Here is a 25,962-nt window from a genome sequence, read left to right as displayed (position 1 = left end):
AGGTATATGCTACAAGTTGGACATAGTGCCATCAATGGTATTTTCCACTTTTCATATAACTTTTTTTAAATAACTCTGCCGAGTGTGTGTACCGGTAAGATATATGAGACTGAAAAGTTCCATAGCTCGGCTCATCCCCACTCGTTAAGGACGAAATTGCACATGGAGATGGGGTTAGGTATATGTTACAAGTTGGACATAGTGCCATCAATGGTATTTTTCACTTTTCATATAACTTTTCTCAACTAATTTCGGAACGAAAATGTATGAGGTGATGCGGTTAATTTTAAGAACAAATTAGTCGTTGTTTTCATTATTTTCATCCGCCACTAAATAACTTGGTTTTTTAACTATCGAAATTTTCGGAATGTTTTAATATAGTTAAAATACTTATTCTCTTCTTGAAAGATGTTATTTTATTACTTATACTTTTTTTTTGTACCTGAAGCGGTTCTTGGTACCTGAACCGGTTGTGGTTCTTCTATTCTTGAACAGATGTCGCTGCGGTAGTTTTGCGTTCTCTCAGTTTTATTTCTGCCACGTATAACTGCGAACCGGTTTTTGGTACCTGGCGGCGAACCGGTTTTTGGTACCTAGCTTGACGCCAGTCGACAGCAGGGATGCCACATATACAGATTTTTCTGTATTTTACAGATTTTTGAACTGAAAAAGCAATACAGAATCTGTATAACAGAATTACAGAATATTGCCAAAAATACAGATTTTACAGATTTTTTTGTTATACCAACGAACTGAAATCAATTTCAAAGGTAGAATTCGATTCGATTTTCTGAGTTTTGTAAAAAAAACAACATCAGGATTATGCAGTGTTGTTAGTCTCGCTCGTAAGCAGCATACAACACCTCATGTGAGATTCTCGGTGTCGCCGCTTCCACACAGTAGAGAATTCTCTATTCAAGCTATTTCTCGTTCTTTCCTGCTTTCTTTCTCACTCCCGAGATCATATGCACACACTCCCGTCTACTCTTCTCGTGTGTACTCGTGTATACCTACTCCCCAACTCGTGAGAACGACCAGCCGAAGACAATTGATTCAAGATGCTTTGCGATGGTTGCAGAGGGAAAAAAATGATAGGGTATCGGATTACTTCGGCAGCGGTTAGCTTCGGCTGGTTTTGCATTAGACTGCTGTAAAAAACTTACCGAAGCAGTCCGATACCCTACACTTTGCCCCACTGTCGGCTGTCGTCGCACAGTGGTTCCGTTTTCTAAAAAGGGCGGTCATAAATATTGTTTTCCTATGTTTTGAGTTCAAAACGTCAATCTTAGTGTATTTTTGGATGCTGAATTCGAAAATCACATCTATTTTGTAGTATTTTTATGGATTCGTGGTCAAGAGTCATCTAAAAGTTCTGGTATCTTTTACCAACTTTGGCTTGACTACTATTTTTTAACTATGCAATTTTCCAAACTTTTATTGTTCGATGCCAGAAATTTGATGGGTGTTTACATATAAAAGAAGTGTGTTTATCGATGTGTATTTGGGAATTAGGGATATGTTTGGTTCACAACAATTATGGTAATACATATTTAGGTAATTACAATGAACATAAAACATAATTCACAAAATGTCATAAAAAGTGATAAAATAAACATCATTCTGCGTTCTCGGCTGACCACGAAAAAGACTGTTCTCTCTTTGGTGCTGTTAGCATTCTTCGATAATAAAAAATAGATCTGCTCTATTTCATTCAACCATGTGGCATATCTTTTTATGCAGTTGCTCTTTGTTCTATTACATTATTTCCAAGGAACTAATAATCGTGTGCAACTGTAATGTATTCGAGCTAACTATTCATCTAGCTTCAAGTTATAATAATCCCATAGTGATGAGTGTATAGATTCTTAAACATTTTGTATCTTCTAATGAATTCTTCCAGATTTTTCAGCTCAAATTTGAAAGATATACATTTTGGGAAATGTATATCTTAGCAATGAACCTTGAAATATATTCACGTAAAAAGGTATTCGTCGAAAAGTGGTTGCCAAATATTACCGCCGAAAAAAACACTCAAAAACAAAACAAAAACGAAGAATACATCCCAAAAGTGACCATTTTGTATTCACTTCTCACAAACCAATGGGCAGATCTCGGCGGCCAAATTGTGTTTTGGACATATATACGATACCTAACGAACATTTTGATGTATTGCACTTACGTAAATTCGCTTAAGAACATTGTTGAATTGACAAATGAAAATACATTGGTGTTACCTATTTATTTCAATATGTACCGATTTTACCGTTGGCTCAGTCGTTAACAACACAATACAACATTCTTAAAACCACTAAAAAAGGCTCAACATTCCTTGTTTTTGGACCTCCATATATAAAAACCACTTTGGAATTCTTAAATTCACTGAAAAGCGGTGGAATTGCACTTAACCTAAGAGCATACTTCTTACAGCTGTTTAAAAGTGAAAACTATGCGCACTTTCAAGTCCCACAGTAAATAATTCCTTCGTAATACAACACAATGATTGATGCCATTGCACAGTGGTCCAGATCGTCGATTTAGCGGTATTTAATTTTTTGTGCAAAAACAGCTGTTGTTAGGTTAATAGTATATTTGAAAGATATTTTTTGTTTGGAAAGGCGCTTCTTTTGAGAAAATAAAAGTTAGGGTGGCTCCATTTTTAGCAAAAATAGCAAAACTAACTTTTTTGCTGATAAAGATACGGTTCTTTTTAGTTCAGAAGAGTTGTAGATCCATTTATTCTAAACAATTGTGCCGAAGAAAGCTTGCCTCTATCTTGCATACTTTTCGTGGTATGATGAATTTAATATAGCAAGTTAGGGTGTCGCTGAAAAATCTAGTTTTTTCGATGTAACTTTTTTATTTTTGATTCTATCGAAACTTAGTCTTCAAACAATTTTTAGGTCTTCTTGAGGTGCCTATTTTCTCTGAATACTTGAAAGCGCTATCTCATTCACAAGAAAAGTTATTAGGTTTTTCCCTTTCAAAATACGCCTTTTTCAAATGTTTGTATCTAGTTAAATAGCAAACACAAACTAAAACTATTGATTGCGTTTGAAAGGTCTTACTTTTCTGCATATAATATCTAAAATCTGGAGGGTGGATATTTTTCTATCTCAAATAAATCCAATTTGAACTTTGCGGTTTTGGTTGGATTTCGCGATACATGTCACATGCATGCTACTATTTTTTTTTTATTTTTTTGTATTTGATCGGTCTATATCACTAAACCCAAACGTAAGTTTATAATAAATAAGGTGTTTTTTAATAGTTTTTTGACTCATGAGAGTTGTTTTCATAGAAGTTTGGAAAACTCAACAGTATATTTTTATGTTCTGTTTGTGTTGTGTTTTCAGCATGGTGTGCATTACTTCAGCACTAAATGCAATGTGTTTTCTGATTTCTTTTGGCGTAAACGGTTTGAATTTGAATTTGTTTCGTGCTTCCTGTGCCTCGTCGTTGCACAGTCCAATTGATAGAAGCGTACCTATGTAATTTTACGAGAATGTGAAAAATAAAGATATCTAACAGTTTCTCAGAGGCTTAGAGAAAAATATGTTCATCATCATAGCGTATGTTTGATTTTCTCAGTATATGTTTCATACTCCCATTTTATTGTTGATTAACGTTAGGATTACGTATAAACTCTTAAATATTTCTTCGTTGAGGCTTGTGATCTTTGATACTAATTCATATATATTGACAAGTCTGCGAGGTAAACTCTGTTAATTCTCACCCTTATATAGAAGCTCACTAATTCGCTTTCAACGCATTCCGAATGGCGGTTTCTCATGCTTTAGAAACCAGGTTGTCGCTACTCACCACAATGATTTAGCCATAGTTAAACGACAGCTTACTTTCGCCAAGAGTTGCATGAAGCGGATGTAGGCGTGCGAGGGTGACATCCTAAATTTATATTTTTCAGGATCGTAAACTTCACGATCGCTTTTCAATGTTCTTCCTAAACGATGACGTATATAAAAAGCTTGTGAATTTATTTTAGTGAAATAATTTCCCACTTTTGTCTCCTTTATGTAGGAAGCCATTTTCGATGTAACTTGAATGCTGTTGATAGAAGTAAGGTAAAGTTTTTTATTTTCCGAGATGATTTTGCTAATTTCCTGGGTTGTCATTTGGGCGTATAGTGTTTAAAAACCTTTTTTGGTAAACGTAGCAGCGTTAAAGCTTGCATATAATGCAATACTTTTAGTGCTCAAGTAATGCACTCCATGCTAAAACACATGTAGAATATAAAAATATACTGTTGACTTTTTTTTTCTTGAAAAAGGCTTCCATGAGTCATCGAACTGTTTGAAAAAACTTAATTTTTAATGATCTTACGTTTGGGTTTAGTGACATAGACCGATCAGATACAAAAAAATAAAAAAAATAGTAACAAGCATGTGACATGTATCGCGAAATCCAACCAAAACCGCAAAGTTCAAATTGGATTTATTTGAGATAGAAAAATATCCACCCTCCAGATTTTAGATATTGTATGCAGAAAAGTACGACCTTCAAACGCAATCAATAGTTTTAGTTTGTGTTTGCTATTTAACTAGATACAAACATTTGAAAAGGGCGTATTTTGAAAGGGAAAAACCTAATAACTTTTCTTGTGAATGAGATAGCGCTTTCAAGTATTCAGAGAAAATATGCACCTCAAGAAGACCTAAAAACTGTTTGTAGATCAAGTTTTGATAGAATCAAAAATAAAAAAGTTACATCGAAAAAACTAAATTTTTCAGCGACACCCCAACTTGCTATATTAAATTCATCATGCTGCAAAAAGCATGCAAGATAGAGACAAGCTCCCTTCGGCTAAGTTGTTTAGAATAAATGGATCTACAACTCCTCTGAACTAAAAAGAACCGTATCTTTATCAGCAAAAAAGTTAGTTTTGCTATTTTTGCTAAAAATGGAGCCACCCTAATTTTTATTTTCTTAAAAGAAGCGCCTTTCCAAACACAAAATATTTTGCAAATACGCTACAAACCTAACAACAGCTGTTTTTGCAAAAAAAATTAAATACCGATAAATCGACGATCTGGACCACTGTGCATTGTTAGCTTCAGACTACAAAGGATGCTGAGAGGTGAAGAAATACCAAAATAATGAAATTTGATTTTTTGCTTTATGACCTATGGGGGAACCACTGAGCGTCGATGCATGTCGGGAAGAAAGCATTTTCGTTTTCGAGCACAGTTTTTTTAGTACTCCTCCTATTCAAGCAATTTTAGTCGAGTACTCCTACTCACTAGCGGCGAAGGAAAAAAATCACCTCTAGCGATGATTGAATACATATAAAACAAGCCTAGGATGCGTTGACATCGTCGTCAGTATGCGAAAAACAAAGTATCGGTGCTGGTGCACTCTTTTTGCTCTCCTCTTTACGATATATTTCTATTCATTAGTGTACACCACAATACGTGGTTCTCAATGTGCACAACTCGGTATATGAAGTTATTCGTCTCTGTTACAGAGAGCGATCAGAACTGGTTATATCCTTATTTATTTGACTCATGAATATGATTTTTTGTCAGAAAAAGAAAGAAAATGACAGTGTATGCTCTCCTACTCTCGCTTAAACTCAACCGCTGCCGAAGTAGTTCCTTCCCCCACACATTCCCTTTCACCGCACCACACCTCTGCTGCTGTTCAGGCGACTTGATTTTCTCCTGTTGCTATCCCGTAACTACCGGCCTATGGAGAGACAAACTCAACGATCGAATCAATTCTCATAGCTGATGTAGTCTAGTCATGTGTTTGTTTTCTCCCAGAAACCTATGCACCCTATCATCATTTCATTATGGGTTGAAAGGATTCGAGTTTAGTCGCGACCTGTACACTTCGTGAAGTGCACATATGATGAAAAACGTCGATTGCATCATATTCGTTTCGTTTCCATCACTGCTCACTAGCAGGAACTCGCGTACTCTTCTACGGTAGCTGAGAAGCAATACGAAAGAGTTTGTTCGTGTTGGTTCGTGCTTGCTGCCACTCAGGGGAATGCATGAAGAAGAGTAGAGTATCTCCAAAGCGTGTGTCAAAAAATTGAGAAGCGTAGCATATGTCTCGTTCTCAAGCAGAACGGAGAAGAAAGGTTTTGCTTCTCGCTCGATTTGCAACGCTGGGATTATGTAGGTATCGATGAATGAGAAATGGAATGTGACTTTAACGAAGCCCGAAAACGAACGTTTCGAAATATTTGTCAGGATTTCTATTCAAAATTCTTAAAACAAATTGCAAAGAGGTGCGTTTTCACCGATCCTGTTGAAAAAATGGCAGCTTTAAGTAATCTTAAATCGTTCGTGAAATTGGAAAATTTAAATGATGCGACAATTTCCCAAATTCGTAACAATAACTGACTGACAAGGGCTGTCTAACGAATTTCGCACGCTTGAAAAAAACTTTTTGACCGGAAGATTCATTGAAACAAATGACTTAACTTGGTCTAAGCTGTTGAACACCATTAGTTATTTCAAGTTCCTATTACAGATCATTTGTGAGATTTTTTTATATGAATCTACACTCTTCTGCTTGTTTAGAACGCATACTTTAAATATATATTTGAGAACCAGAAAATGCATGGCCCCTAAGCTAATGATCTCAATTTTAGAAGCTAAAAGCGACGTTTCTGACCAAGGAGGAGATTCTAATATTAAATTAACGAAAACTTTAAAAAATAAATTTAACAAAAACCTGTATGAACATCACGTAGAGAAGAATGAATTTGTTTAAATATGTTCTGCAAATAAATTTTTTCCATCCAAGTTTCTGAGTTTGCTCGATACAGATTTTTAATACAGATTTTTTGGCCCGAGATACAGATATACAGATATTTTCAAAGAAAAATACAGATATAAATGTGGCAACCCTGGTCGACAGTTGCAGGTAGTGCAGCAATCTTTCTATGTTTTAGGTGTCGAATAGCTGGCCGTAGTAGTGAAAACGCTAGGCAGTTTGCATCAAAATATGTTGTATCACTTTTCAATTGAGGATTGTTATAATATAGTAGTTATCACCCAATTACTTTTAAACATTTTATATTTATGTTTAAGAAACATCACTGACTCTCGAACAATATTATTTTCGTTAATTTTTTTTCTTAATTTTTTATACTCTTTGGATGGGATGATTGTCTTGCTATAGGCGTGTAAGTAGATCGTCAGGTATTTGTTGATAATCAGTCGTATTAAATCAGAGCGGTGGCTAACGCATACACCCACGAAATGGTTTTCAACATGATTCATGCTACAATTCACAATTAAATCGTAGTATTTGACGATGTCGAAATCTACTTTCCCATTTGTCAATATCTCTACTATTTATCTAACTATTCGGCAAATCGTGTGTATACCTTCACTAACATTGCCAACAATAGAGTCGCAAACTAGAATCTCTAGACATTTTTCGCATTTCATGCTCTTTTCGACAATCTTTTGAACACGCAACGCTTCCTGTCTCATAACAGCAGTTGCAATAGTATCATCGACAATATTATTCAGTAAGGAAGGGTCTAATAACATTTCCTTGGTGGCACAATTCAAATCTTTGTCTGGAACACTGCTGGCAAGACTACATTTCGGAATCTTCGAATCTAGGTTTGAATTACTCGTTCGCAACGCTTGAATGTGAGTGTCGTCAAGAACAGGACAGTTCATTTTCGACGATCCCATAACACTGTTTTTAGTAAGCAGTTCTTTAAACGCAGCTTTGAATTGAACAACATTTGGGTTATTGTTCGATCCACCCATGGCTCTTATAGCAGCAAAATATGTTTCTACATGATCTTGTGAAAAACAGTAGGTAGGTATGAATTCCAGGAGACCCTTCTTTTCTACATATTCCATATATAACTCGCAGAAGCTTTGGATGTTGACAACCATTCCCAAAAATCCTGTTTTGTAGATGGAGTTGTATACCGATTCTCCATTGGTCAAACGAATGCCAAGCATATAGCGCTTGGCGTATTCTAACGCTAGTTCGAACTCATCGAAATTTCCCTTGCACCATGGTTTCTTAAACCCGCTTTCGGAGGGGTCCTTGCTGTTGAACAAATCGAAGAGATCATTAACTAGGGATATGAATTCAATCGTCGGACCTACTCCTGCAAATCTATCATCATTGCGCATGAGCTCTAGTGCGTCCGCTATAGATTGGCTTAAAACTTGCACCGCTAAAAGAACCTTCATCTTCTGACTTGAAAAGTTTATATGATCGTACGATAACTTTTTCACGATAGCTTTCCCAGTGGCACACTGGATCTCGAAGAGTTCTTTTAAATATTTCCACTTTACCACACCATTAATAGTTTGTGGCAAGCGTCCATGATGACGTATACTTGATGTGATGCTGTAGGATGCTTGAAACTCGTAACCAGTGGATTGTTGTTAATCACTAGATTGCAACCCAAAGCATTTGCCGTTGCAATGTTTGTGTAAGTTCCATCAAACGTAAGTCCGATAACGTTGGTCTCCACTTCCTGTAAGGCAGACAGAACGTATTCGACTATACGTTTCTTTTCCGAAGAATTGAGTCCATTGATGAAAAAATAACCAACAGGGATTTCCCATGTTTCCTCAATTGCTGTTACAACAAACACAAGAGCTTCCTTGGCCGGTTTGAGTTTGTCACCGTTAACGACGAATGGGTGTTCGATAACTCCATCCCATTTACGCTTATGGGGATTCCATGCCACTTGCCTTCTTATAGCAATTTCGTCCATGGTGAGGCTTACTAGGAGCGTTCTCCCCTGGGCTCTTCTCTTCTGCCTTGGTAGCTAGTATTGTAAGAGGTTCTCCGTCACACCAGGTTCCCCATCGATAGCCGAATACCAACGCACAATGGTACGCTCGCTTGGCAGGTTATTTTTGAAGGTTTTTCTGATAAATCGGTATGCCTTAGCACTATAGAAATGAAGCGTAGTCGCGAAATTCCTCATCGCCTCCGAATATACGGTATTCTTCGAGCCACGTTGATGCTCGTTTATAAGTTCGTCAGTATTACTTAAATTCTATATTAACGGTAAATTAATGTTAATAATCTAATCAACCCAATCTTATCTTATCTAAAACCAATTGACCATTTGTAGAAAGAAGATTACGTTGTTTCAATTCATTAACTAATTGCTCAAAACTTTTTATCTTCTGTCTGAGCCGGAAATTTTTCATTTTGAGTCGATTACATCTCGTTCGGCTTTTCTTCAATTGCTTTTGCAATTTTGGAAGTGCTCGTATTGCATTATGCTGTGAAGTAATCTGAGCTTGATGTTCTGTGTGGCGTATGCTTTTAGAAATTGATAGATAATAGAAATTTTAAAAAATCTATACAAAACAATACTCTATGTTTATTAGGAATTTTAAAACTATTGCAACTAATTCTAAAACTATTGCACTAAACTCATCATTTCCAAGAAGAAGAGAAATACTCATTGAACTTCGCATGGATAAAGTTCAAAGGTTTCAAAGTACATTAGTATACTAATTTAACACTATGATAACTTAATTATATTATGAACTTGAATAAAACTATTCTTAACTTTTAGTTAGCGTTATTTACTCTAATGAGATACGGAGGTTTTTGTGGCTAGAGTTCTAGTCATCCACCGTCCCTTGATTCCGTGGGGCGTTAAATTTATAAAGGAGAGCCAGTATTCCGTTCAGCATGTTGATTTTTTTCCGTTTAGACTTATCCGTAGGTGCTTTAGAAGACACTGGAAATAATTCTACGGCGTCAATAACCTCGGCGCCAGTGCTACTATTCTGCATCAAAGGAATCGAATCGGGGGAAAGGGGACTTCTGTCATGAGACTTCGTATGACCGCCAGAACTGGATAAATCAATGGGGCTTTGAATACGCAGAGGAGTTTCTCGCACGGAGTCCATATTCTGAAGTTGAACAAACGGAATCCGTTTGGTATTTATATCGCTGTCGTTTTTCACTTGGAAAATGCTAGGCACCGAATCAGGCTTCAACATGCGCTTACTGTTCACAAGCTGGTAATCCCATGGTAAATAAAATGTAAGGCGCAGATTCGTGCATTTTCTCGCTTGATTTCTTCAAAACCTGGAGAAAAAGAAGAAATCGCGTCGCACCACGTACGAAATTTATTTGCATCTCGTGGGAATCTGTTGAAAATATCAGATATTTGATAATGTATTTAAAAAACGCTATAGGTTTTATAATCATACCGGTGTGCCGAAACACCTCCATGTAGTACAGATCTATGTAAATCACTTAAACAATTTGAAATGAAGCAAAAACAATATCGCACGCTAGCCTGGGGGGCTAATGCGGTTTCGATCAACTAGATTAGTTGAGAGAATTCGTTATCGATATTGTTTTTGGCACATTTTGCATGTGTAGGATAAGTACAACGATACACCGTGCCCCAGTGCTGAGTCGAGAAAATTTCCAGCTCGAAAAGATCCTCGACCTGATCGGGAATCGAACCTGATATCACAACCGTGTAGGAGAGCTAGCCGACCGACATCGCACACCACAGAACCACGGGGACCACCTTGAAATGAAGCAACGCATTTTAATTTAAGATGCGTTGAAATGAAGCAACGCATTTTAAATTTGTAATAATATTTCTCAATGTTGACAAACACAACTTGCTTAGTAAACAGATGACGCCATGTTGCATTAAAATATTGGATACAGGATATTCATTGAATGTCATACCCCTGGAAAAATCAAGCCTTTCAAGTTTTGTTTACCGTACTAAAAATATTCAGTAGTGAGCCATATATTTTCGTCGCTTTTTTATCCAACAAATTACGGTGGTCACCTGAAGCTGATAAGATAACAGAGAACGTGGCTCGAAAAAGTTAAATTGAGAAGAATTGCCTTCTCATTGGATCCCTAGCATTGGAAGGAATGAATTAGCAGAATTCGTAAGACAGCAGTGTATGAAGCAGTCGCATTTTCAGTTAGCTCGCAACATCAGACTGTACACCAGCCCGGACTGCAGCATATGGTAACCAGCCACTGTCAATCCTGCCGATCCGGATTCTCTAAAGGAACGCATGAAGATTATCGCCGACGCTGATCCGAACCACTACTTTCTACTACTGAGAATTGCATTTTGGCACTGATTTTAAATATTCAGTGTGAATGATTGGAAGCCCTCGAACAGTACCCTACCAGTGTGGTTAGAGTAAACAAGCTCGCAATTCTTCCCCGGAACAAACGTGTGATATTAATGTGAACGGATAGAACTTTATAGAGCCCAATTTTTCGAAAACTTTTTAGACCGTAGTCTCCCTGGCCAAGGACGATTTTTTTAGGTAAGCGATGGTCGCTTTCGCTAGCAGAGTTTTTACCCTCATCATCGGGCCGAGTGTTCTAACTAACGTTGACCGCAGGTTGAGACAGTGCTCGGTGGGACTAGTGATGGGAAACTTATCGATGCTTATAGATAATATCGGTAAATGCAGGTCATCGATATTATCGTTAATTTTTTGACGTTAACGATAATTATCGATATTATAAGGGTGAGCACAAGTCAGTGCTATAGTCACTGTATTTTACTAGTCTGGCGGAGTGGGGAACCATGCAACTGGCAACCCACTTTTTCACCTTAAAATCCTGACACCACTGGATATAATTCATGTTGCATATGACTTCTTTGAAAGTAAACATTTGATGTGAAAATGAAGTGCGTTTATAACAAATTTAACAGCAATTGGCGAAGGACAAAGAAACAAACAAGTTTACTCCGGTTTCCAAAGAATGTGGAGATCAGAGGAAAATGGCTAAAATTTTGCGAGTTACCTGATAATTCATTTATTCGTTGAAAGAGAAAATTATAAAAACAATCATTTTGTTTCGATTGAGCATTTCCCGTACAGCGTGTAAAGCGACAAGACAGCAAACCTATGGCAGTATAATGTTACCAATAAACAATTAATTATAAAAAGAACACGTTATTGATGCGACGAAAGAAAATATTCCTTGTGATTTTCTCACATTTATAAATTTAACATTATTGTGATATCATTAATTCATCATAATAACTATTCTCAAAAAAATAGCAATTGTCACAAAAAGTTCAATTATTGAGTCTAATTTATTCTGTATCTTTTTACGGCACGATTACAATACTTCAAATGCGAAAATCGACGCACTATCGACTGGTTCCCGTTTTGACAGTTCACACTGGTTCCCGAAATCCAGTCCACCAGACTAGTAAAGTATACAGTGACTATAGTAAGTGCGGCTGATTACTGGAGGAGACCCAAAAGAAGGAGACCTCTCCTACCCTACCCCAGGAGTTGCTTTTGCCGCTAGGTATTTGTTGGGTGCTGCTATTCGACAAGATTTAGCATTGTTGCGGGTGGTGTAAAGGTTCGCCCCGGGTGTCACTGAGTTTCTGAGAAATAATGGTAACTAAAAAGGTATTTATAGTTTTCAGTTTCCTAAGAACAGATGAATTCGACAACTTAGTACTGGAGAACTTTAAAAAAATCCAAACTTTTTGCACCATCTCATAAAAAGCAATGATACGAAATTGTAATAAAATGTATTTTTTTTGGCTTGCCAACTCTTATAATATGATGGACATGCATAGCGGTAGTCTATTGATAATTCTCTGGTAATTGTTTAGTTTAGCTTGGAAATGTTTAAGTTTTAAGTATCTGTTACCCAACAAACAATTTTTAGTTCCACTAAGAATCCAAATCAACGAAATTGTTGCGCCAAAAAAGTATCCTGATTTATACAGGGGGTAGACAAAATAACTGAGATAAATAAAATTCTCTCGAATTTTAAATGGCCAGAACTTTACGAAAAATGGATCAATTTTGATAACTGGTTTCATTTCACTGGAAAACAGTATTATATTAGTAGGTATTACTTGGGAACTGTGACCAAACTACACCGAAAATGTTTCGGATTTCAAGAGTGTGTGTCAAAGTGTACATTCTTGCAACGCATAGAACGTTTTAGGCAACTAAATTGTCCATCTAAAATACTTCATTTAAAAAAATCTGAGATCACCGATATTTTCTAAAATCTTTTTTTGTTTTTAAAATTATATTTTTTTCAGAGCAGGATCTTTAACTCATTTTTTTATATTTTTGAAGGAAAGTTCAGATAATTTTTACTAAGATATATTGATTCATAAGAAAAAGGTTCAAATACAGTTAGGTTTTCTTACGCGGGGGATACATGCCTCGTGAAAAAACCATGTTAATTCAATAATCCGCTTGATAAACCGCTTTAATTCAAAAATTCGCGTAAAAAACCACGTTAATTTGAAAATCTGCATAGATAACCTTTTAGAGCAAATCCGCGTGAAAATAAGCTGACCTTTTTAAATGTTAATTCAGATAAATTTTCAAACGCAAGCTTGCAAAGTTGCTTGGTTTAATAAGACCTACACACCCACAATGTTCGATTGAATTCTGCTAGAGTGCTGCAAGCTCAAAGAAAATTAGTACCCAACAGGGAAAAAACCGCCAAAACCAACACCCATACATAATAAATTCATACCTCGATTCATACCTCGATTCCGGAGTGTGTGTCAACTCCGGAAATCCGAAACATTTCCAGTGACCCTTGGTCACGTCCAGTTCTCAAGTAATACTAGGAAACTAGGACAGTTTTCCAGTAAAATGAAACCTGTTTTGTCAGAATCGATTCATTTTTCGTGAAGTTTTGGCCATTTAAAAATTGACAGAATTTTGCCTGCTTCAATTATTTCCCTTGTTATACAACCTTCAAACCGAACTTCGGCTTGAAACTACTCCGTAAAACTGTTTAACTCGTCCGGTTGTTTGAATTTTCGTTCGCAGTATCGTAAGATTTGTCATTCAAGGCCTTAAAACAATGGATACGTTGCGGTTGCGTTTGCGGCAATTTGACAGTTAGCCCATACATTTACTGTCACATTGACGTCAACGCAACGCAAACGTATCCATTCTATTTGGGCCATCTCTGTCTCTGTTTTTAACAAATTTATATAGCAAAATTGCATTTGTCGAATAACGTTTGCGGTAAAAAAATGGACAAAAATTGCCGATTTTTCATGGGTTTACCTTTAATCGCACTGACAAAACTACTCATGCATCATCATAACCCATGAGTAAGCAAAAAAAAAATTTACAGCTCTATCAGTCAAACTCTAACTGTGATGGCGAAAAAAGTGAAGCTACTCCGTTCAGAAGTGTGCGCGTTCAAAGAACGGTACCCCGCCGCGTCAAAAACGGGCATCGTGCGGCACTTTGTGGACGCCGGGTATGCCGGTTCTGGCATCTACAACATCTTGACACTATTGGACAACGATCGGAGCATCGAAAGAAAGCCCGGTTCCGGACGGCAAACGACCCTGAGCGACAAGAAGCTCCAAAGGATGCTGAAGAGGAAGACCGAGGGAAAAGTGGCTAAATCGCTGCGTGCACTTGGCCGAGAGGTTGGTGCATGCTCTAAAACAGTGTGGAGAACATGGACATACATGCAGGAAGCGGTAGTCCCGTCCACTGGTTTCGGAGCTGCAGGCAATGACGCAGCAACAGCGGTTGAATAAGATGGTCAAGTCGATTTTCCCGGCGAATCGCGACGCGGCAGTGGTATTGGACAACTAGACCTATCTCACCCTGGATGGCAACGACTAGCTGGGCTCTTCATATTGTACCACCCCCACGAAGGAAGTGAGCACCGAGGTAAAGTTTATTTCACAGACCAAGTTCCCCAAGAAGGTGCGGCTTTGGCTGACAATCAGTGAGAAAGGGATGTCAAAGTTGCTCTCTTTCGCTCCGGGCTGGCCGTGAACAGGGAAATTTATAGTACGAAGTGCCTGACGAAAGTTGCGTCGTTCATTAAGAAATACCATAAATACCATTCTGGCCAGATTTGACGTCGGCCAACTACTCGAAGCGATCGTTGGAGGAGATGGAGCGGCTGAATATCCATGTGGTACCGAAGTCGGCGAATCCGCCCAATGTCCCCCACCTGCTTCCCATCGAGAATTTCTGGACAAACTTGAAACGCAAGATCTATTCCAACGATTTTGTCGCGAAAACGGAGGAGGAATTAATAAAAAAAAACGAAGAAAGAGCTTAAAACACGGCTACACGCATGTTTTCGTCCGCCATGGCGAATGTTCCGGTTAACTGCCGGAAGGCTGCACGTAAGGACGTAATATTTTTTGTGAGGAAGCTAACATAGATAGATAACCTTCCATGGGAAATTTATCCAACTGAATTATCTGTCATAGTTTTTTTTCCAACACCATCTGAAAAAAAAATTTTTTTACCGCAAACGTTAGCTGTCAAATTATCGATACTTATCGCCGGAATTATCGATTGTTCTCGATGTTAGTTTTGGGCGATATTTCCCACCACTAGGTGGGACGTAGATTGTTTGAGAATTTATTGGTATGTAATTACTAAGTAATTTCCGTGCCTAATAATTTTAAAATGTATTTTTTTATTTAAGCTTACTGTTTAAAGGTATTAGCTTTGTGAGTTTCGGTCGGTTCGTTTCCTTAAAAGGCATTATTTCTTTGGCATATTCTTTACAGCGCATGTTTAGATAAGTGCGAATAATTTGGTCGACAACATTACATTCATGTTGCTCAGTGCAGGTTAAATTTTCGAATACTGATGCTTCTACGTAGCTTAACGTGTTGGTAATTAATACAGTGAAATGTTTTCCGATATTTACATTTCGTTCATCCTTTACCAACTCCTGAAACATGAAGAAATGCATTATTAAATCGCGTTTTAAACTCTATTTGATAAGTTTTACCTTGAATTCAATTTCTGCATGTTTGCAAGTAACCATAACCGAATTTAAATTCATCCTGACCAAACGTTGACATTCTCTACATTTGATGTCCGTTTGTAATTTTTTCTGTATGGTTATTGTCTTTTCAGTTATTTTATCATTCACTAGAATGTCAGTGAAATATCTGTGATGGTCGACGGTTGAATTTAAATTTGCTCCTTGTCTATCTAAAGGCCCAAGCACAATGGATACGTTTGCGTTGCGTTGACGTTAATTTGACAGAAAATGTATGGGCTAACTGTCAAATTGCCGCAAACGCAGCCGCAACGTATCAATTGTGTTTAAACCTTAAGGGTGCATCGTTACTGCGGTCATATGTAGTACAGATGGTCGGGTACGGGTATTTTTACCCGATACCCGTACCCGACGGGTTCGGGTCGGGTTTCGGGCAACGCCAAAAAATATTTCTCGGGTTCGGGTCGGGTACGGGTAATATAAAAACCAAGGCTTCGGGTTCGGGTCGGGTACGGGTTTGGAAAATTCTCAACTCGTCGGGTACGGGTAACTCGATTTCCGTGCATTATGAGAATTTAATTATTAACTTGCCAAGCCTCGGTGTTTTAGCATAGTTTTGGTCTCGGAGGGAGAAACGGATACGAGCTATGGGAGTGTCAAATGAACCAGAATGAGCTGTCAATTTGAACCAGTAGAAAAAAAAAGCATCTTTTAGTAGCAGGTATTGTAATAACTTGAAAGTATTGTCTTACTTGAAAAAATATTCAACGCAAGCACTTTTTGTATTTAGTGTGATTATACAAAATATTTTGGTTTATTTTTACGTGAAATAATAAATTTCATAAACTTTCAGTAATAATCCTGCCAGCGCATTTCGGTTATTGAACTTGAGCTTTCTGGATTTACGGTTGAAGCCGGCTTTCTTTTGAAATTTGAGAAATTGCTTAACCAACTTTTGTTTTATGAAGCGACGCTTTTGTAATTATTACTCGGGTATCAAAAAAAAATCAAAAAAAAAATCGTTTGGTAACAATTTCGAACTATACACTTCATCACGTTTGAATGTTGAATGAATCTTTCAAAAAAATTCTATTGAATTTTTAATAATCTCTCGTAAACAAAATAAAAATTTCAACAGTTCATATGAATCATACGTATGCATACAAAATAAATAATTGAAACCCCTGATCAATTTTATTATGAGGTAACTAACAGGAAAAATGGAGCCCGAATTCTCCGTACACAGTTATGAATAGATATTTCGCTGCGTTATAAAATGGTCAAATTTTTCTACAGCAGACGAGCGGACGTACTCAGTGACAGATGCTACGCTGGATTATAGGTGAATCAATACATCGCCTGGAACTCTGGGTTCATTAACATTCGTTCGCATGAACACTCAGTTCTAGCCTTACTCTGGCCATCATCTCGAGAAACCACATATGACAATTAGTGCATGAAATGTGCGAGGTAACCAGGTATTTAAAAAAAAATTAAAAAAAAATAAAAATCTATCCTAAACGGGTCGGGTACGGGTCGGGTACCGGCAATTTTCAGGGCATTTTCCTTTCGGGTACGGATCGGGTACGGGTAGCTGAAAAAAAAATTTTTCGGGTTCGAGTCGGGTACGGGTATTTTAAACAAACCTGACTTCGGGTTCGGGTCGGGTACGGGTTTGAAAATTCTCGATGAGCCGGGTACGGGTCGGGTACGGGTAACAAATTTCCCATACCCGACCATCTCTAATATGTAGGTTGTTGTCTATTTTTGTTCGATTGGTTGGTTTCGACGGGTAACAATGTGGTTCGATGGAAATCCGTGCAATTATTTTCTGATGAGCATATAACGTCGTTTACTCTCAACAAGCGTTTATATGCTGCTTTAAACTGAGCAGTATTTGGATTATTATTTGATCCACCTTTAGCACGTATTGCTCCGAAAAACATCTCCAAATGGTCTTGACTGAATCTATATGTGAATACAGAATCAACGACTGAATTTTCTTCGCAGAAGATGCGGAAAATATGTCGAAACGATTCAATAGCCACAATGAAACCTAGGAATCTGGTTTTGTTTCTCGATTTTAAAATTAGAGTTCCATCGGACAATTTTAAAGTTTTAATATATTCGACAGCGTATTCGAATGCAGGATAGTATAAATCGATATTTTCATAGTTAAAGGCTATTTAAAGTCGTTATCGCCGTTGCCGTTTTGTTTCGTTTGCGCAACTAGTGACTTGAGTGTTTATCAAATATAGGCTTAATGAAGGTGATATAATGAAAATCGATTTTGGAGCACACTTTTCATCGGTTTCATTGCTGTGGTTGTAGCGAACGCGACAAACAAATGTGCCGCCAATGTCGTAGTACCCGCGTACCATGGCAGCTGAGCGGCACTTCGGCTGCTGAAGGACGGCGCTAGTAACTATGCCGTGAAACCAATTGAGGATATGCTGAGCCATGATTTTAAGCAGTACAACTTGTTACCACTAGAAAATGTTTGAGCAAGGAAATGCCCAGTTTCAATGTTTAAGAAAACCGAGTAGAGTTTTCGAGTTCGCGTATTACGCTTAAGTTAAAAAAGCGCAAATGTCAGAATTCAACGTCATTCAAATCCATTTCAGGGGTCCGAAAGTGAAAAAAATATTACTAAAATAATTTTGTTCAAAACAATTTTGTAAACATGTTTAATTTATAGACGGTGTTATGAACAGATACGCAAAGAGTGAGGTCGAAAACTCCAAGTGAACCGTCAAATCGAAGTTCCAAGTGTGCAAAGTAAACAAACACATGCGTGTTACTTTTCGTACAGAATGTGTGTTGCGATCAGTTTAAATTCTGTGAATCACGTGCAATTATGGTTCCAACGAAAAATGTGTTCGTCATGCTCATGTTATGAGTGATGCATTGTAAATTGTTATAATTGTATGAACAAGCACTGAAACTCAGTAATATATCCTTACAAAGTTTCGAAATTTCATTACACTTTCTAGTGCGTATGAAAAGTCATGCGAAAATAAATGTGGTTGCCAGAATTGTTCAAAATAAAATATTAGCAAAGGATTGCCATATTTACTGCTTTTCTCTTTGTGTATCTCTTTATAACACAGTCTCTCTCTAGTTTAATTATTACGCTTAATCAATTCAGCATTGATAAGTTTGTGTCTCAGCGTTATTAGAGCAAGCGCACCGGTGAGTTGCCATTTGAGTTGCTATTTTCACAACGCTGGCCGTTGCTATTTTGGATAGCAGCCGATGTTCGCACCGGTCGTTGCTATTGGGGATTACCAATTCATCTATTTCTTTTTGACGCCGGCAGTTGCTAATTTCTAAGACCGTCACTAGCTAGCATTAGCAAAATGTTTGTGTGTGTCGTATTTCCCAGAAATTCTGCGCATCTAGTAATAACCAATTTATCTGTCCGTCAATTGTTTCCGAAATGATCTGCGTTCTTTCTGCTTCATAAAATATCCCCTTTATTTCAAGCAACTCTGTTTTAACTTTGTTTCCGTTCTCCCAAATTATCGATAACACAATTCTGTTGCAGGTTTCTTCGTTTGTGCGTGCATGGATTTTTTTAATTCTTGTATGTTTAATTAAAGTAATTGTGTTAGACCGTGGAACGTTTCGCAACGTTGCCTTCAAGTACTATTATACTCAAAATTGGCGAACTGTCATTAATTGTATTTTGTACTTTGTGCTGTCTCGAATCCTACAATTTGATGTTAATATTTGCAAATTTGCAGCCAAACAAAATTTAAATGTAGAACGCGGAAATTGTTATCGAGTATTTGGTTGATTCTAGTGCCGAAGAAAATGATTTCGCGAAACAAATCTTTTTATACGCGAGTATGAAAAGGATTTTTGGATAGATTCGGGGGTGGCTCTCAGCCTGGAAAACGGTAAAATAGTGACCGCTTTGCTGAGGAAGTTTGCCATCCAGCGTTTTAACAATGTTTTTTTTTTCGGAAACACCGGTCTATACCGATGATTATTTCCGACGCCGCTTTCGAATTCGTTTTACGTTGTTTTCGAAGATTAATACAGCTGTAGATGCGAAAAATGGTTTTTTATTCAACAACCGGACGCAACGGAAAACTGAGACTAACATGCCTTCAAAAGAGTCAGCAGCAATAGTCGGTAATACTCCCGAGCAATTCACTCAAACCTTCCAGATTTATTGAAATGATGACATGGTTGACCAATCTTGCGGGGACTTGAGCTTTATGCTTCGTGTAGATTAGAGTGCCAACCAAAATGGTCATCTCGAATTAAAAAAAAAAACTATATATGTTTACCCGCCCGAAAAAACACCCTGTGTAAAATTTCAGCTCAATCGAAATTAAAATAGACTAGTTCACGCCGATACTTGCGTCGCAGACAGACGTCCAAGCTGAGTTCCAAACTTGTGTAAAGTTTTTTGTAGTAGCGATCCGTAATCAGATAGCGCTACCAGTACCGCCAGCCTCGTACACCAGCGAAAAAAAATGTATTGTGGCGATAAGGTCACCAGGCGGTGCTAGTGTACAAGTGATTTATAGCGCAATTTACTTTGAAAATTTACACGGAAATTTTGATCAATCTTGTTCTTGCTTGGACGTCTGTCTGTGCTTGCGTCCTACGACGTGTTTAACCAAGGCAAAGCGTTTCGTCTTCCGGGGCTGACCAATTATGTTCGAAACACCCATTATTTTCATAATATTGTTACGAACATTTACTATCGAGCACAACAAAACAAACAACAGTTTAACATTATTCATCAAATAGCAACGATGCGGCACGTTGCTATCGCGTTGCCAAATTGACACACGCACCGTTCGGGTTTCCCTAACACGGCACTTCTCACAGCGTTTCTTATTTATTTCGCTCACCCACGCACTGAGGACCACACTTCACGCTCCCGTCGCGATTCTTTTTTTAGCGGACCAAAAAAACGCGTCCTTTTATGTTTTCTATTTATTTTGTTTTATTTTATTTATTTGTTATTTATTCATTTGTCGTAATTAAATTTTAACTCCACCCAATCTAACCCCCTTCTGGTAAAGTACCCCAGTGCTACACCGCCCGCCGGGTAAATCGGCCCCGTAAAAGCTGGGGTGATAAGCGTAAACTTACAGTCCAGCAACGTTGCCTCCGATGACTATTCTACTCAAAGCTGGCGAACTGTTATTAGTTGTATTTTGTGCTGTCTCGGTACCTATAGTTTGCTATTGATATTTGCAAATTTTCAAAAAAAAAAAAAGCAGAAAGCAAAAATTGTTCTTGAGTATTTGGTTGATTCTAGTGACGAAGAAAATGATTTCGCGGAACAAATATTTTTATACGTGGATTTGAAAAGATTTGGGGCTGCTCTGAGCCTGAAAAATGGCCAAATATTGACCGCCATGCCGAGGAAGGTGCGTTTCCAGCGTTTTAACAATGTTTTTTATTTTCATTTCCGACGCCGCTTTCGATAGCGTTTTTGAAAATTGAAACAGTGGTAGAGGAGGAAAATGGATGCAACGGGAAAATTGGGACTAACATGTCGTCAAAAGTGTCAGCAGCAATAGTCGGTAATCCTTTCGAGCCGTTTCGCTCAAATCTTCCAGGTTTATTTAAATATTACCCAGGGTTGGCCAATCTTGTAAGGACTTGACCTTTCTTTGTGTAGGTTAGAGTGCCAACCAAAATGGTCATCCCTAATTTCAAAAAAAAACATACAAAATGTCATATTCATGTCTTTGCGAATAAAAGCCCGAAAAAACATCCTGTGCAAAATTTCAGTTCAATCAGAATAAAAATGGAGTTGCTCACTGGTTCACGTCGACACTTGTGTCCCATGACGTGTTCAACCAAGCGAGGCAAAGTGCTTCATCTTCCGGGCCGACCAACTATGTCCGCATTCGAAACACTCTTATTTTCGTAATATTATTACGAACATTTACTATCGAGCACAAAAAAAAAATACAACTTGACATTTCATCAAATAGCAACGGTTCGGCTCGTTGCTATCGCGTTGCCAAATTTAATAACTCGCTGCTACCCGAGGTGAGGATTGTTATTTCCCAAACCAAGATAGCAACGCCCGGTGTGGTTGCCGCGTTATGGTGAGAGTTGCCAAACTAGCTTTAGAAACTTCAATTTAACCACTGGTGGGCTTGCTCTTAGCTGGACATTTCTTGCATAATCAATCATGTAATTTGAAAAGTACATGTTATACATTTACAACATTTTGTGTGTAATTTAGAGGTTTATTGTTCGGTTGTTTGTTCTTTTATTTCTTCAACACCTTCACCAGAAATATCCAGCGTAGCGATCCTTCATTTTTTTAACAAGAAGTAGTGTGATGTGCTTGCGTTTTATCATTTGGCTTCTTGTTGGGTTTTTTGTATGAAAAAGTAATGACCAAATACATAAAATATTTACTACAGCAGCAAGACAGATGAGCAAAGTTCATTTTCTTTGACATTTTTTTACCGCAATGAAATTAGAAAAACTTTTCAAAGCAGGAAGAAAATAAACAATCGGCGCTCCCCTTTGAAAAATTTCCCCAGTTGTCAGTTCATCCAACTAACGAACACGATTCGATTTCGGCTGTATTAGTAAAATTGACCTTAAATACTAGCGCAGATAGAAAGGTCTATGCTGCCAATTTTCAGGTATACTTTGTCATCCGAAGATCAGTAGGTACAGCCAGATCAAATTTGAAGTTTCACGCTTTAAGGGGATTCTGAGAAGTTTCTACTAATGTATAGATCGATCCCGGTAAGCGTGTGTACCATATGCGGCTGTCAAAAAAATCAGAGTCTCTGTGTATATTAGCGAACCTATACACGCTCATTATTTGTTACTCTAAAGTGAGTTAGATATGACCCATTTTTGAAAAAAGTGGAGGTACCCTAATTTGAGTACTTTTACGGTTACTCACTTCTGAGTAAGGGCGTCATACGTCAAAAACTGATTAGAATCTACTCTGTTTATGCAAACCAGGAATTAACAAAAATGAGTACAAGTTACCCAGTTTGCCTAAATTTGGAAATTTGATGATTTCTGTAAATCTGACTCAATAAATAAAATAAATTCAGAACAATCAAAATCATAGATTTATTTTTCATCGAAACATTATAAAAGTTTTAAATCATTCACGTGTCCTTATATAATGCGGCAACCAACCGGGTCACAGTTGCCCGTGAACTGTGGCTCATGTTTTTGTACAGTAAGCACACCAGAATATCCGTCATCATCCGTCACCAAAAACTGCGAAGGATTTAAATTGTATCGATTGCATGTATTTGGCACTGTACATCGATACAAATGTTTCCGTTCATTATCACTAATAAAAGCCCGACCTAAAACGGCATCGCAGAACACACAACATGCGGTTGTTCATTTTGAAGAGATGTTTTTTATGTTTTCAAATCCTCTGCAATAATGATGTTGGGCTGAAATTGTTATGGAATATTGTTACATGTTGTTTGTAAAATGTAATTGATTAGGAAATTATTGATTTGATGAAAGATCAAATACTTACTGCTAGCAAACGAATAAAAAGCGACATCAACTGTTCTTCGGAAACAGATAATATCGCTGTTGAAAACTTTTGACATATACATATACTCAGGGGTGAGTAAACATCATGGATAATAACTCAAAACTGAGTAAACATGGTAGTTATGAAAATTTGGGTAAATGTTACTCAATTATCCAGTACCCGATAACTCACTTTTTGACATTTTGCGTAAGAATACCAAACTGAGTAGATCCTAATCAAATTAGAGTTAAAATAAAGCAGCGTGTATATTAGAGAAATGACAAGACACTCACCGTTAAGGCAACTGTCAACATCAAAACGGGCGAGCTGTATAAATTTGCATTGCCGTTATCCGTTTTGATGTTGACAGTTGCCTTAACGGTGAGTGTCTTGTCATTTCTCTAATGTATAGGTTCGCTAGTGTATATAGAGTCGCGCAAAGAGAAAACCTATCGTTTCGGCATCACAGTTTTTGTGCCGTTAGTTGCCAAGAACAATACCGTTCTGTTTTTCACCATGCATAAGCGAATATCATTTTTTGAAATTCTTAACAAGGTACACCTTGTTGAAAGATTACACCGGTGATGTTTTGTTAAATTTAAATGAAGTGTAAGTACAACTTCGGGAAAACACATATTCTTTATTGCGCTCAATAAGGCAATCCACGAGTGACGTTTCACTGCTTGTACGGTTGTTAATGTTGCTGTTTTTCTAACTGCAAAACCAAGACACGACCAAAACCGAAATCTTTTAATGTCGGCAATAATATTAAAAGTGATTTTTCATTGTTGTATTTAGGTTTCGCACCCGCAATACTTGAACTACCGATCGGATAACATTTGTTTTTCACGCTTCTGGATCCGGATTGCATCCAAGTTGCGACCGATCGAACATACGTAAAGCTATCATAAGTTGAAAACAGCCTGAAATCAGCTGATCGCAACTGTCTCGTAAATTGCTTAATTACAACACTTTTCATCCACTCCGAACATTATCACCTTGTTTATTTACATTGCTCGATTGGTACCCTCGTCTAACAGTAATTTGGTTCCTTTGGTTTCATCTTTGCGGGACTCTTATTATAAAAATAGACTCTGGAAAAAATGAGTGAATTGAAAAATGCAAAATGAGTAAAATTGTACGCATTATGAAACCAGAGTGAACACTGTAAAAAATTCACGATGAAGTAAAGTTATTTGTTGTTGAGTTCGCAGTACTTGCCTAAGTTGCAGCTTAACACTTCAAAGTGAAATGGAAATCTTTTTTCCGCTTCATCTATCATTTATTTAACACGGCACAAATATAAATTAATGTTTCACGGCGCCAATTATATCTGGTGTCTTACTTCCTAAAGTATCTTAATAACTAAAAGCAAAATTTTCATCCTTCAAACTACGAGCTGAAAGTAATTCTAATTTAAAATTAGAATGTTTTTCATAAACAGCACTAGTTTGTTGTTCGATGTTTTCCATTGCCATACTTAGGCAGCATATGCAGTATGTTCCGCTGCTTGGCCAAGATATTGTGTTGTCTCTCTCGAGCCCTGAGAGTATCGTGCGGGTCTAGTTGTTGGTTCCGGATCCGGGGTCTTAACGTGTTCTTGTCGTTTGTGTGGACTGGGGCATGGATGGATTTCAGGAAAACGTATACAAGGGACATGTAGGGTTGGTCACGGTTCGCCAAGACATCACGAACAGGAACAGCCGGCTGCCTACCTTCGGCCTGAAGGGAAGCTGTTAGGGGTTATATACCTTTTTAGTTTACAAAAAACCGGGAAAATTTTTATAACATTATCTTCAAATACAACATCTTGAGAACATTTCCACAAATTTTCATAAAGATCTGAGCAATAGGAAGAAAGTTAGAGCGATTTGCAACGCGCCTGGCCACGGCCGCATAAGCTAAACTTGAAACTTTACACGCGATTATCTCGGAATAGTTTTCTCCGAAAAATGACATTGCCGTGATCCTGACTGCGGGAAAACTTCATCTTTTTTTTTTAATTTTCGTTATAAAATTCGCCGGTCCTTGAACGATCGCTTTTTGAAACATACAGTTACATTTTGCCGCAAAAAAAATTTTAATGCAATTTTTTGCGCTCAAAACGTGCATTTTTTGGGAAAACGTTTCCGTTTGCACTGAAAACAAAATACTCATAAAAGCGATCGTTCAAGGACCCGGCACACTTCTAAACTAATGAAATAATATGAGTTTTTTGATTTCGGTTGATCCGCTGAGTTTCTATCAGAATCACCGCAAGCCTCTGCAAAAAATAGCGTTTCGGGGAAACGGCCATTACTCCAGTAATAATTGGTATATCTCAAAATCAAACGTAATTTCTTGTTGTTGATAAACTGTACTTTCAGAAAAATACCACTTTGATGCAATGAAAATGGTGCTATGCATTAAAAAATAAATTCAAACTTTAAGTTTTAGTAAAGCGGGCAATGTATGCAGTTTGCGAGGATGCGAAAATGAACGGGAATAGAAGGTGTGACTTTTAGGCTTAGAAAAAAAATTTTTTTTTTCCCTCGTCCAGAATTTTTTTTCAGCTTAATCAGACATGATTTAGTGGGGCTTCAACGCGCTCAAAATGTCAATGTTTTGACCCTCGAAAATTAACATTCCTAATAGAAAATTATAATGCTTCGAGCTCGAACTGGTTCGCGGCATCACTGATGGGTTTTTGTCGTTGATAATGAATG

This window comes from Wyeomyia smithii, chromosome 2 (assembly GCF_029784165.1).
Source record: "Wyeomyia smithii strain HCP4-BCI-WySm-NY-G18 chromosome 2, ASM2978416v1, whole genome shotgun sequence".
NCBI classification, from domain to species: domain Eukaryota; kingdom Metazoa; phylum Arthropoda; class Insecta; order Diptera; family Culicidae; genus Wyeomyia; species Wyeomyia smithii.
This window is presented reverse-complemented; position numbering follows the sequence as displayed.